At 43.7% G+C, this 13578-nt stretch overlaps 1 protein-coding gene across 2 annotated transcripts in view; it reads left to right on the top strand.

Annotated features, from left to right (window-relative positions):
* Positions 1 to 3642, top strand: part of VPS53 (VPS53 subunit of GARP complex) — a 276186-nt gene extending 272544 nt beyond the window's left edge. For both annotated transcript variants that reach the window (XM_077296357.1, XM_077296358.1), the window contains 2 exons: positions 488 to 732; positions 1047 to 3642. The gene's annotated coding sequence lies outside the window, so the exon portion shown is untranslated. The remainder of the gene's footprint in view (positions 1 to 487; positions 733 to 1046) is intronic.
* The last annotated feature ends 9936 nt before the right edge of the window (positions 3643 to 13578 follow it).

Raw genomic sequence — 13578 nt, 5'->3', positions numbered from 1 at the left:
CACAATGAATCTGGTTTTTGTGTTAAAGGAACCAGCCAGCGTGCAGCACAGAGGCGGGAACACTGCGCTGGACATCGAGGGTGAGTATAGGACTATTTTTTATTTTAATTCTTTATTTTTGACCACTTATATGGTGCCCAGTGCGTGGAGGAGAGTTTCCTCTCCTCCACCCTGGGTACCAACCGCACATAATCTGCTTACTTCCCGCATGGTGTGCACAGCCCCGTGCGGGAAGTAAGCAGATCAATGGACCCCTAGGTGTGCGGAATCCCCGCAATTCCGCATTTTTAATGAACATGTTGCTTTTTTTTCCGCTATGCGATTTTTTCGCGGAAAAAATCGCAACATTTGCACAAAAAATGCGGAATACCTTGTAAATAATAGGAGGCATATGTTAGCGTTTTTTTCGCGTTTTTATCACGTTTTTATAGCGAAAAAACGCTAAAAAAACGCTAAAAATCCTGAACGTGTGCACATGGCCTAAAAGTGATACAACTCAATTTCCTATATACCGATATTACTAAATGGGTTTCCACAACCACCAATAAATGCAAGATGTAAAAAAAAAACAAAAAAAAAAAACCTCTGCGTATACAATGTAACTTCATTATAAAGACTCAGATGAATTGCTGGAAATTGTCTAGTATTTTTTCTGAGTATCAATAAAATACCTCCGGGCTTTCTGAGGAGCAGACTCCAAATGAAAAGTAGATGTGGTATTCAGATAAGCGTGTTAGGCTACGTTCACATTTGCGGCCAGCGTCGGGCGCCGCAGCGGCGCCGCATGCGTCATGCGCCCCTATATTTAACATGGGGGCGCATGGACATGCGGCGCACTTGCGTTTTGCGCCGCATGCGTCGCTGCGGCGCCCGCGTCGGGTCGCAGAGGACGCAGCAAGTTGCATTTTTGCTGCGTCCAAATTCAATGAAAAAAACGACGCATGCGGCGCAAAACGCAGCGTTGTGCATGCGTTTTGCTGCGTTTTTTGTTTGCGTTGTGCGCTGCGGCGCCGACGCTGCGGCGCACAACGCAAATGTGAACGTAGCCTTATGTCTCCCTTTTGCACTCCTTGCATAACTCCCAAACTATGGTGGGATAAGGTAAAATACATTATCGTGTTTTCATTATCCTTTGCACTCTGCGGATTATTCTGGTAAAAACATGATCGATGTTTAGCAGTGCACATTAGCCTTGTCCTAGAAAAAACATGTTCAATTCTTGGACTGAAAAGACTTGTTACCTTTCTTTTCTTCTACCTAGAATACTGTCTATATGGGTTGGTAGACAACAAAAGTATTCTGTCCACTACAGCTGTTCTGTTAAAGAACTGGGGTTGATCGTACCCTTAACATTATCCCTATATGCTCCCCTAGTGTGACTTCTATCCAGTAATCCAGGCTACCAACTTCAATCTGTAAATGCCAGAGTTGAAGATGGAATCGTGAATGATGGCAAAAAAGGCAAGGTCTGTAATAAAGTGGGGCCCCTACACACAGCAGTTTGTCCTGAACCAGGAGTGGGCGGGTGACATGTTGCGAATACAGATCACTTACATTAAACTATGTGCAATTTTGCTAGACCGTACTCAGCACAAACTTCTACATGTGTAGGAATCCTAAAGTGTAATAGTAAATTACCAATGTATTATTTATTTAGCCACCATATGCCAGAATTGAGGCATAAAGACCTTCTAGAATTGACTCCTTAGTCTAAACTGATTTGATTTTAAGAGTCTGTAATGTATTCGCCACGGTTTGCTGCAAGTTATAGTGTTGGGTCTTAGTGTGGCAAATCTGTAAATTTGTGCCTTTGCTGTATATTTCTTTTTTGATGGGCATTGAAAAGATTAAAAATTTCAGATGTTTAGATGATTAGTAGCAAATTTAAGATATTTAGAAACTATTAGTCTTGCAATTCTTCCTGTCTGACTGGTTTGAGGCCTTGAGATGTTTTTTTAAATTAAGATATTTTGGAATTTTAAGATGCCTCCTTAAGGTTATATAATATCCCATGAAAAAAAATGTAACACCTATTCCCAGGAGGTATGAGAGGTATTCAGAATGCACAACTTAATTCATTCAAGCGCCTATGGTGTAGGGCTTGGGGCACCTAATGTGTTTTGTGGAGGTTCCTGTATTCATACATTTAATAGGGTGCTTTCACATTGTGTTCAGGCACCTGTTCCGTGGTCACATCGGGGCTTACGTCTGAAACAACCACAAAACGGGATTTGGAAGTATGCACTGACAGAGCCTTAGACTGTTATGGTGCCTGCAGAGCGAACCTGTGCTCTGACGTTAATCATTTTCAATATAAGTAAAAAAAACTCGGCAAAATGTATCGTGTTGGAATAAAGGGGTTCCAATTTATTTTGCATACAGTGATCAATTAGACGATTTCGGTCTAGGTATAGAACTTCATCAGAAACTGTATGCTGCTTGTTTAGGGAACAAAGTGTCCTAGCACTGGGAAAATTACCAGTGCCGTGGGTTTGATAAACAGACCGGGTAAATGTAGTCCGGTGTAGCGGTTAGGGTAAACAGGCTAACCCGTTGTATATTCTGTTTTCCGCTTGATAAATAAATCATGTGTCATGGCGCAGAGAATATGGCGAGCTGCGTCGTCTGCGAGTTTTTTTTTACTTATATTGATTTTGGGATGGATACCCTACTTGAGCACCTATTCCAATGACTTTGAGTGTCTATAATCCAGTGCCTCATTTTCAGGCATGTATGAGTACTAGAGGTGGACACTCAGACTTAGTAGGCTGCGTCTGGGTGTCCGATTCCAGCAAGTGAATATGCCTGAAAATGATGCACGTCAGAGCACACGTTCGCTCTGCGGGCGCCATTATAGTCTAGGGCCTCATCGGCGTATACATCGGAATCTAGTTTTGCTGGGAGTTTGAATGTAAGCCCTTACAGGGCCACCGAACAAGTGCCTGAACTCAATGTGAAAGCACCCTTAGAGTTCCTGAGGATAGATGATATTTTCTTGTGGGACAACCCATTTCAAATATGGTTATTTAGGTTGTGGTAAAATGAGCTTTTGATATGAAGATTTCCTAACTTAGTTTGCTGAAAACCTTACAAAAAAGCCTAATGCATACGGTGTTCGTTAGCACTCTCAAAAATCTTTTGTGGGACCCTGAATTCTTCATGTTATTTGCTAATTTTATAGTTACAGACTTACCATTTAATATTAAACAGAGTAAACATGTCTGCACAAACCTCCATACTGATACATCACGATTCTTGCAGTTGTATGTTAGTAGATAATCAACGTAAAGAAAATCAGTAAATGACTTTTGATTAGTAAGGACAAGGTCTTACGAACTGAACTTCAGGTTGATTTACTGTGATTTTACGTGTACCTTAATATGTGTCCGACAAAAAAAAAATGTTTGTTACAATTACCTGAAAACTGCAGTAAAATGAAACCGTGCTAGTCTAAAAAAATAAAATTAACCTCCGTGTGAATGTCTTAAAAATATTATAGAGAATTGGAACTTGGCAATCGCTGATATTTAATGACACCTCATAATGTTGTCCATGTAGTCATTAATGAATCTTACAGTATGTACTATAAGATGGTTTTACAACATGATCGCATAAATGCACCAATAATAAAGGCATCTTTTCAAACATTTTTTGACAAATTCTTTGCTGCTTTTTTCGCATATATTTCAATATATATCTTCAGTCTGTTTAATAAAATATGACTTGAAACCTGCTGGATACTTGAAAAAAACTTGCTTGACATTATAGTAATGTGACAAACAGGTGTACAAGTGAACACCAAGGCTTTCAAGGAGATTATAGGAAGCTCACTGAAATAACTTATCAATCATAAAATTATGGCAAATGATTGAACAACCATATTTTAGGTTCTTGAAACATGAAAGTAGATCTAGTCACTTACAGTTTACACAACAGTTTATCCATTTTTATTTTTTCTAAAGAATAGGTATTACCTAAGGTTCTGCAGATTGGTGGGAGTTCAGGTCCCGAGGCCCTCACTCAAAAAGCTGCCTAAGCTCACACATAAAGCGGTTTTGTCAGGACTCTGAACATTTTTTACCTTTTGTGCATTACTGCCCTCTTCCAAGATGGCGTCTTTGGTCTCATGTGCACTGTGTCTTCCTGCTATAAAACTCCACCCCAGCCTTCAGTCTGTGCTAGAGTATTCTGCCTTGCATCCAGCTCCTGACCTCTGATTACTCCCTGGCTATACACCTGCTCCTGTGAACCTGTGTGGTGATCCTGCTACTCTGCTCTGAGTTCCTGCTGCATACACAAGTTTCCAGTAATCCTCCTTCATCTGCTGCTCGTGTTTACTTCATCTGCATTTGCTGGACATGTAAGCTGCTGATGCTTTGCTATAACCTGAGACTATTAACCAGGCCTCCCTGGTTGAGCTAAGATATGATTTGAACTGCCTATGAGCATATCTATCTGTGTCTGGACTAAGACAAGGATTTATTCGTCTCAAGAATAACTGTGCTTCATAGACTTTCTGCTTGATTGCATTTTTTTCTGAAGACTGCTAAGCTGCGTTTATTATTTGCACCAAGTGTTGTGGACTTGAGTTTCTCTCTGCACCTGTTAGAATCACCGTGTGATAATATACACTTTACCACTTATAAAACTGTGTCCTGTAGTTGTCTTGTTCCACGCGAACAGTCTCCGGAGTTATCCCCTATAATTATTACAGGATACTCTAGCCTAAAAAAAAAAAAAAAAAAAAAGACTGCTGGAACAATGACTGCAGAAAGCAGATTAGAGCAGGTGTTTTCCATAATTAGATCACTGCAGAAAGATGTGGAAGGTCTGCAAAAGAAGTTTAGAAGCTTTGAACTCAATCAACAAGTGTTTGGGCAGACTTTGCAGGACTTGAGCAACCGCATGGCAGCCCAGGAAAACAAACTTGCTGGCATAGAGTCCCAGTATGGACGGGCTTTTCAGGACTTAAGCACGCAAATAGCTGCACAAGTAACTTTACCCTCTGGGCAACTGCCACCAGCTAGCCCACCTAAGTTGCCCCCATTCAGATTTAATGGTGATCGCAACAAATTTCATGGCTTTGTGAATCAATGTATGCTATATTTTGATGTGCATGCAGACCGTTTTCCTACTGATAGATCCAAAGTATTGTGTGTAATAATGCTACTGACCTCACGAGCGCTCGCCTGGGCGAATCCGATGATTGAGTCTCGTGACCCACGGTTAAATGACTTGGATGATTTCTTGGCCGCTATGGCATTAATGTTTGATGACCCTAATCGCCATGCAACCGCTGAATCTGCTTTGTGGTCTTTACGCCAGGCTAAACGTTCTGTTATTGAGTATGCCACTGAATTCAGGAGAATTGGCGGTAGATACCAATTGGGACAGTTATGCACAATTGCCTATTTTTAAAAGGGGTCTGTCTAGTATTGTAAAAGATGAACTAGCCCGCTCTGAGTCACCACAAGAGCTAGAGACATTTATACAGCATTGTGTGCGCATAGACATTCGTCTTACTGAGCGTAGGCAGGAGAAATTTGCTGCATATAACCGTGTTTCTAACTTTTCCCTTCCTTACAAAGAGCCTGCAGGTAAAACCTCTCGGGAGGTGGAGGAGGTGCCCATGCAAATTGATTCCGTTCAGAGGCGCGAGATCAATGAGCGCCGGGAGCATCGCCTTCGTGAAAGTCTATGTTTCTACTGCGGCCAGTCTGACCACTTCTTGATCAATTGTCCTAAGTGTCCTAGACGGCCTAACAAGGTGCTAGCAGCAATAGGGATGTATGACAACTGTGATGATGAATCTAACATCTCTGAATGTAGCCTGTCTTTAAACGCTGTATTCCATTCACTTTCTATTACTTCAACCCCCAAGGAAAAGAACTCTCACTGTTCTCTCCCTATTAAGATCCTGTGTTCAGGACAGTGGATTTCCAGTTCAGCTATGATTGACTCTGGTGCAGGTGGCAATTTCATGGATATCGCATTTGCCAAGGAACATGGTATTAAAATTCAGCAAAGAGCCTCTCCAATTACCATGGAAACAGTGGATGGGTCACCTTTAATCTCTGGGCCTGTGGATCAGGAGACCGTACCCCTTGAGCCTAATCATCAGGAGCAACTTTCTTTCTTGCTAATTTCTTCTCATTTTCCTGTGATTTTAGGCATTCCTTGGTTGCATTCTCAGAACCCAATTATCAACTGGGAGACCAAGGAGATTATCTTCCCAACAAGGAGCAACTCAGTGCTAACAGAAGCTGTCCCTGAGTCCACGACTACGGAACCACATGTACAGGTATTTTCTTTACCTCCAGCTTATAAAGAGTTCTCTGACATCTGTGACAAGAAGAATGCAGATCAGCTTCCTCCACACAGGCATTATGACTGTCCCATTGAGCTGCTTCCCAGAGCAGCCATTCCTTTTGGTAACGTATACCCTTTGGCGGCACCTGAGCTTCAAGCCTTAAAAGAGTGTATTGATGAAAATCTGTCCAAAGGCTTCATACGTCCTTCTTCCTCACCAGCAGGGGCACCTGTGTGCAGGATGGGACCCTGTGTTGACTATCGAGAACTCAATAAGGTAACCGTACGAAACCGTTACCCTTTGCCTCTGATTCTCGAATTACTGGAAAGAGTCCGCCATGGTAAGGTGTTCTCTAAACTGGATCTTCGTGGGGCTTATAACTTGGTGCGTATTCGTCCAGGGGATGAGTGGAAGACAGCATTCAGATGACGGTATGGACACTTTGAATCTCTTGTGATGCCCTTCGGGCTTTGTAACGCCCCTGCAACATTTCAACACCTTGCTAATGACATTTTCAGAGATTTGTTGGACCAGTTTGTAGTGATCTATTTGGACGATATACTAATCTTTTCTGACTCTCTACAGGAACATGAAGAACATGTCAAAACTGTTTCAAGATGTCTGAAAGAGCCATCTGTATATTAAGCCGGAGAAATGCGAGTTCCATCGTTCTGAGATACAGTTCTCAGGTTATATCATCTCTCCCCAGGGGCTGAACATGGAATCTGGTAAGATTCAGGCTATCGTTGACTGGATGGTACCCAAGAACATTAAGGAGGTCCAACATTTTATTGGTTTTTTCAAATTTCTACAGACGCTTCATTCGAAATTTTTCTGATATTGTCCGTCCCATTACTTCCTTGACAAAGAAGGAAAAGCCCTTTAAGTGGTCATCACAGGCTCAAGAAGCTTTTGATCGGCTTAAGATCTGTTTCACATCAGCACCACTGTTGATACACCCAGATCCAACACAACCTTTCATTGTGGAGGTGGACGCTTCTGATAATGCTTTGGGGGCTATTCTCTCCCAAAGAACTGGAGAGAAGGGTCTGCTACATCCTTGTGCTTTCTTTTCCCGTAGACTAACCTCAGCAGAGAAGAATTACGACGTGGGAGACAAGGAATTGCTGGCTATTATTGCGGCTTTCAAAGAATGGAGGCATCATCTCCAAGGAGCTGCACAACAGATCATAGTGCTAACTGACCATCGTAATTTAGAGTTCCTTAGATCCGCTAGATGTCTATCTCCTCGTCAGGCTCGTTGGAACTTATTTTTAAATCAATTTAACTTTATCTCGTACCACCCAGGTTCTCATAATGGGAAGGCTGATGCTTTATCCCGAATCCATGCTAAGGATTCCGTACCTGGAGCCCCGTCCAAGACCATTCTATCTGATGCCAATTTCATCAGAGTTATCCACGATCAGGACTTGTGGAAGGAGTGCAGGGAGGCCTTTGACGGTGATGTATTTCTGGCCAACCCACCTGTGGATATTAATCTTATCTTTAAGGGTGGCATGTGGTTCAGAGATCGACGTATCTACGTCCCTGAGGTCGTCAGTCTGCAGATCCTCAAGTTGGTACATGACTCCAAGTTGGCTGGCCACAGGGGGTTACAGAAGACACAAGAGTTCCTGAGCCGATTCTTCTGGTGGCCAACTTGCCTGAAGGATACCAAGGACTATGTTCTCTCTTGCGAGGTATGTGCTCGTTACAAGACTCCTCATGTGGCACTTACGGGTCTTCTACAACCATTATCTGTTCCGTCCCGCCCTTGGGGGTCTATATCAATGGACTTTTTTGTAGAGCTGCCTACATCGGGGGGCATGAATACAATCATGGTGGTAGTTGATCACCTGACTAAAGCTGCTCATTTTGTTCCATGCACCGGCCTCCCCTCAGCTAAAGATACAGTGAACTTGGTTATACAGAATGTCTTTTGGTTGCATGGGGTTCCGGATGAGATCATCTCTGACCGTGGAGTGCAGTTCACTTCAAGATTCTGGAAGGGGTTTTGCTCTGCACTCAATATTAATGTCTGTCTCTCTTCCGCTTACCATCCCCAGACAAATGGTCAGACTGAGCGTACCAACCAGACGCTGGAACAATATCTAAGATGCTATGTCAGCCATCTCCACGATGATTGGTTGGAGTTGCTGCCGTTAGCCAAATTTTCATATAACAATTCTCAGAGCGCCGCCACTAAATTTACACCTTTCTTTGCCAATCTGGGTTATCATCCGTGTATCTTACCTAGGTCTCCAATTAATTCTCCGGTTCCGGCAGTGGAGGAAATGCTGACTGCGATGAGGCAAAATCTGGAGGTTCTGAAGGAATCCCTGACCACAGCTCAAGAACGTTATAAGAGATCGGCTGATAGATTCCGTAAACCTGCACCCATGTTCAAGGTAGGAGATTCTGTGTGGTTAGCAACTAAGAATCTGAAGTTAAACGTTCCTTCACAAAAACTTGGACAGAAATTCATTGGCCCTTTCAAGATCAACGGTATTGTGAGTTCTGTGGCCTGTCGGCTGAAGCTGCCTAGGACTATGAAGGTACACCCAGTTTTTCATGTATTTTTACTAAAGCCTGTATCTCTTAATACCTTCCAAGGATGTGTTGTGCCACCTCCGCAGCCTGTGGTGATTGATGGGCAAGAACAATTTGTGGTGGAGGAAATTGTTGATTCCAGGATTCGCAGCAATCGGCTCCAATATCTGATAAGATGGCAGGGATATCCCCCTGAGGAAGGCTCTTGGGAACCTGTGGAAAACATCAATGCCCAACAAAAGATTTCTCGTTTCCATCAGAGATTCCTTGAGAAACCAGGTCCAGGATCGTCCTGAGGCCGCTTCTAAGGAGGGAGTAATGTCAGGACTCTGAACATTTTTTATTACCTTTTGTGCATTACTGCCCTTTTCCAAGATGGCGTCTTTGGTCTCATGTGCACTGTGTCTCCCTGCTATAAAACTCCTTCAGTGTGTGCTAGAGTATTCTGCCTTGCATCCAGCTCCTGACCTCTGGTGACTCCCTGGCTATATACCTGCTCCTGTGAACCAGTGGGGTTATCCTGCTACTCAGCTTTGAGTTCCTGCTGCATACACCAGTTCCAGTAATCCTCATTCATCTGCTGCTCATGTTTACTTCCATCTGCATTTGCTGGACATGTAAACTGTTGCTGATCTGCAAGAACCTGAGACTATTACCCAGGCCTCCCTGGTTGAGCTAAGATATTATTTGAACTGCCTTATAAGCATATCTATCTGTGTTTTGGACTAAGCAAGGACTTATTCGTGTCAAGTATCCTCAAGAATAATTGTGCTTCATAGACTTTCTGCGTGATTGCATTTTCCTCTGAAGTTTCCTATAGACTGCTAAGCTGCATTTAATATTTACTCCAAGTGTTGTGGACTTGAGTTTCTCTCTGCACCTGTTTGAATCACCGTGTGATAATATAGACGTTACCACTTATAAAACTGTGTCCTGTAGTTGTCTTGTTCCATGCAAAGAGTCTCCTGAGTTATCCCCTATAATTATTACAGGATACTCTAGCCTAAAAAAAAAAGGAGACTGCTGGAACAATGACTGCAGAAAGCAGACTAGAGCAGGTGTTTTCCATAATTAGATCACTGCAGAAAGATGTAGAAGGTCTGCAAAAGAAGTTTGGAAGCTGTGAACACAATCAACAAGTGTTTGGACAGACTTTGCAGGACTTAGGCACTGCATGGCAGCCCAGGAAAACAAACTTGCTGGCATAGAGTCCCAGTATGGACGGGCTTTTCAGGACTTAAGCACGCAAATAACTGCACAAGCGACTGTTCCCTCTGGGCAACCACCACCAGCTAGCCCACGTTGCCCCCATTCAGATTTAATGGTGATCGCGACAAATTTCGTGGCTTTGTGAATCAATGTATGCTATATTTTGATGTGCATGCTGACCGTTTTCCTAATGATAGATCCAAAGTATTGTGTGTAATAATGCTGCTGACCGCACGAGCGCTCGCCTGGGCGAATCCGATGATTGAGTCTCGTGACCCACGGTTAAATAACTTGGATGATTTCTTGGCCGCTATGGCATTAATGTTTGATGATCCTAATCGCCGTGCAACTGCTGAATCTGCTTTATTGTCTTTACGCCAGGCAAAACGTTCTGTTATTGAGTATGCTACTGAATTCAGGAGATTAGCGGTAGATACTGTAAGATTTCACTTACTTACGGGTTGGGGAATACTCGCTTGGCAGTGATATAACACACAGTAAGACGTTTTCTTCAAAGTTCAACTGGGTTTATTACTCCATAAACCCCAGTGGCAGAAAACACAAAACAACAATCTTCATATCACGGCAAAACAAAGTAACAACGTTCACAGCGTGACTCTGTTCCATCAGGACTGTGACCATACACTCTTGGTCGAGTCCGATATTCAGGCTCGCTCTGGAGCCAAACGCACAGTCTGGTATTACCTGCTTGTCCGTGCTGCAGGCTTTCCACTGGCAGTACCACACGGGACCTGTTTCTGGCTCTGCCGATCCCTGTCCTCACCTCGTGCTGTTCAGGGATCCAGTCCTCCTCCCAACACCCAGGTTACTCGGGATCACACAGATGGCCTGTCCGGGTACTATTCAGGACGTCCATCCCCGGCTGGGACCATCCAATACCCAGGCCAACAGTAGCAAAGTCCCACCACGTGCTCTTCAGGGCTAGCACACCCAACACCGAGGTTTCTCTCAGGACCTTGCACCTGTACCATTCAGGTCTACACACTCAGACCTACAGGAACCAAACAGGAACATACACAGGGACATGTGACCCACACCCTGGTCACATAATGTACCTTGTAACCACACCCCATAGGTGAGGTATATCACATGGGCTGGTCACGTGATCATGACATCACTGCAGGTCCTCATACTCCTGCAGGGAAAAAGGTACAGTGAGTGCCCTCACCCAGTGGTGAGGTATGTGGGTAGCCAGACCCTCCCATCTCTCATAGCTACCCGTAACCCGGACCCAAATATACTAAGCAATTCCTTATTGCTTTATGTGCATTAAAGAAACACTCCAGGTTACATCACCGCGACAAGCCTTCTCTGTGATACATACCGTCCATCAATCACATGACCAATCGTTGTTTCAATACAATTATGTCTCCAAGTGCATCTTGAAGTGCACACACAGCGCCCCCTGTCAGTAACATTGGTCACTGCACCACAATACCAATTGAGACAGTTATGCACAATTGCCTATTTTTAAAAGGGGTCTGTCTAGTATTGTAAAAGATGAACTAGCTCGCTCTGAGTCACCATAAGAGCTAGAGACATTTATACAGCATTGTGTGCACATTGACAGTCGCCTTACTGAGCGTAGGCAGGAGAAGTTTGCTGCATATAACCGTATTTCTAACTTTTCCCTTCCTTCCAAAGAGCCTGCAGGTAAAACCTCTCGGGAGGTGGAGGAGGTGCCCATGCAAATTGATTCCGTTCAGAGGCGCGAGATCAATGACCCCCGGGAGCATCGCCTTCGTGAAAGTCTATGTTTCTACTGCGGCCAGTCTGACCACTTCTTGATCAATTGTCCTAAGTGTCCCAGACGGCCTAACAAGGTGCTAGCAGCAGTAGGGGAGTAAGACAACTGTGATGATTAATCTGACATCTCTGAATGTAGCCTGCCTTTAAACGCTGTATTCCATTCACTTTCTATGACTTCACCCCCTAAGGAGCTTAAGGAAAAGAACTCTCACTGTTCTCTCCCTATTAAGATCCTGTGTTCAGGACAGTGGATTTCCAGTGCAGCTATGATTGACTCTGGTGCAGTGGCAATTTCATGGATATCGCATTTGCCAAGGAACATGGTATTGAAATTCAGCAAAGAGCCTCTCCAATTACAATGGAAACAGTGGATGGGTCACCTTTAATCTCTGGGCCTGTGGATCAGGAGACCGTACCCCTTGAAATTTTGTTGGAGCCTAATCATCAGGAGCAACTTTCTTTCTTGCTAATTTTTTCTCATTTTCCTGGATTTTAGGCATTCCTTGGTTGCGTTCTCAGAACCCAATTATCAACTGGGAGACCAAGGAGATTATCTTCTCAACAAGGAGCAACTCAGCGTTAACAGAAGCTGTCCCTGAGTCCACGGCTACGGAACCACATGTACAGGTATTTTCTTTACCTCCAGCATATAAAGAGTTCTCTGACATCTGTGACAAGAAGAATGCAGATCAGCTTCCTCCATGCAGGCATTATGACTGCCCATTAAGTTGCTTCCTGGGGCAGCTATTCCTTTTCATAACGTATACCCTTTGGCGGCACCTGAGCTTCAAGCCTTAAAGGAGTATATTGATGAAAATCTGGCCAAAGGCTTCATACGTCCTTCTTCCTCACCAGCAGGGGAACCTATCGTTTTTGTAAAGAAGAAGGATGGGACCCTGAGACCCTGTGTTGACTATCGGGAACTCAATAAGGTAACCGTACGAAACCGTTACCCTTTGCCTCTGATTACCGAATTACTGGAAAGAGTCCGCCATGGTAAGGTGTTCTCTAAACTGGATCTTCATGGGGCTTATAATTTGGTGCGTATTCGTCCAGGGGATGAGTGGAAGACAGCATTCAGATGCTGGTATGGACACTTTGAATCGCTTGTGATGCCCTTCGGGCTTTGTAACGCCCCTGCAACGTTTCAACACCTTGCTAATGACATTTTCAGAGATTTGTTGGACCAGTTTGTGGTGATCTATTTGGACAATATACTAATCTTTTCTGACTCTACAGGAACATGAAGAACATGTCAAAACTGTTTTAAGACGTCTGAAAGAACCAACTGTATATTAACCGAGAGAAATGCGAGTTCCATCATTCTGAGATACAGTTCTTAGGTTATATCATCTCTCCCCAGGGGCTGAACATGGAATCTGGTAAGATTCAGGCTAGCCTTGACTGGCCAGTACCCAAGAACGTTAAGGAGGTCCAACGTTTTATTGGTTTTGCACATTTCTACAGACGCTTCATTCGAAATTTTTCTGATATTGTCCGTCCCATTACTTCCTTGACAAAGACGGAAAAGCCCTTTAAGTGGTCATCACAGGATCAAGAAGCTTTTGATCGGCTTAAGATCTTTTTCACATCAGCACCACTGTTGATACACCCAGATCCAACACTTTCTTTCATTTTGGAGGTGGACGCTTCTGATAATGCTTTGGGGGCTATTCTCTCCCAAAAAACTGGAGAGAAGGGTCTGCTACATCCTTGTGCTTTCTTTTCCCATAGACTAA

The sequence above is a fragment of the Ranitomeya variabilis genome, chromosome 3 (genome assembly GCF_051348905.1).
Source record: "Ranitomeya variabilis isolate aRanVar5 chromosome 3, aRanVar5.hap1, whole genome shotgun sequence".
In the NCBI taxonomy this organism is placed as follows: domain Eukaryota; kingdom Metazoa; phylum Chordata; class Amphibia; order Anura; family Dendrobatidae; genus Ranitomeya; species Ranitomeya variabilis.
Note: the sequence above shows the minus strand (reverse complement) of the source record. Positions and strands in the feature narration are given on the sequence as shown.